The sequence below is a fragment of the Sphaeroforma arctica genome (assembly GCF_001186125.1).
Source record: "Sphaeroforma arctica JP610 unplaced genomic scaffold supercont1.828, whole genome shotgun sequence".
In the NCBI taxonomy this organism is placed as follows: Eukaryota; class Ichthyosporea; order Ichthyophonida; genus Sphaeroforma; species Sphaeroforma arctica.
In genome coordinates this window covers 2,569-3,226 of record NW_014039730.1, presented here as the reverse complement: position 1 = coordinate 3,226, position 658 = coordinate 2,569, and positions in this window count along the sequence as shown.

The following is a 658-nucleotide window of genomic DNA, read 5'->3' as shown; positions in this document are numbered from 1 at the left end:
CATACACACAGACACATACACACACACATATACACAGACACAGACACATACACANACACAACACACACATATATATATATATATATATACATAATATATATATATATATATACATATATACATACACAGACACAGACACACATACACACACACATACATATATATATACCCCCGACAACTGAAGGGAACAAGCCGAATACATACAAATATGTAAATAATTCATGTATCCTTATAATACAAGTGTGGATTGCGATGACGCGTAGATTGTACACAACTAAATTTATACGCTCCTCTTACCTATTACGTACACATATATAACTCGTTTACATACTTGAGTCTGTGCCTGGACTTATAAAACTATACGCAAGGAAGTAGTGTACTTATGTGTGGATGTTTCGGTCCTTCGTATTTACTGCATTCGATCGATTAAAACTCGGTGGGATGCATAATGGAATGACAATAGCGGATATACACACGTATTAAGTTTTCAAACTGCATTATGTATGTGTTAAGCATACCTTTCAATTGAGAGCAGGCAGATGAATACAGCTGAAACCATCAATATTTGTCTGTCAGATGCCGAAAATAGCCCGCCGCCACCCTTGTAGCCCCCATGGGTATCGCTCCGAGAGACAAGCATATTATATGTAAAATAAAA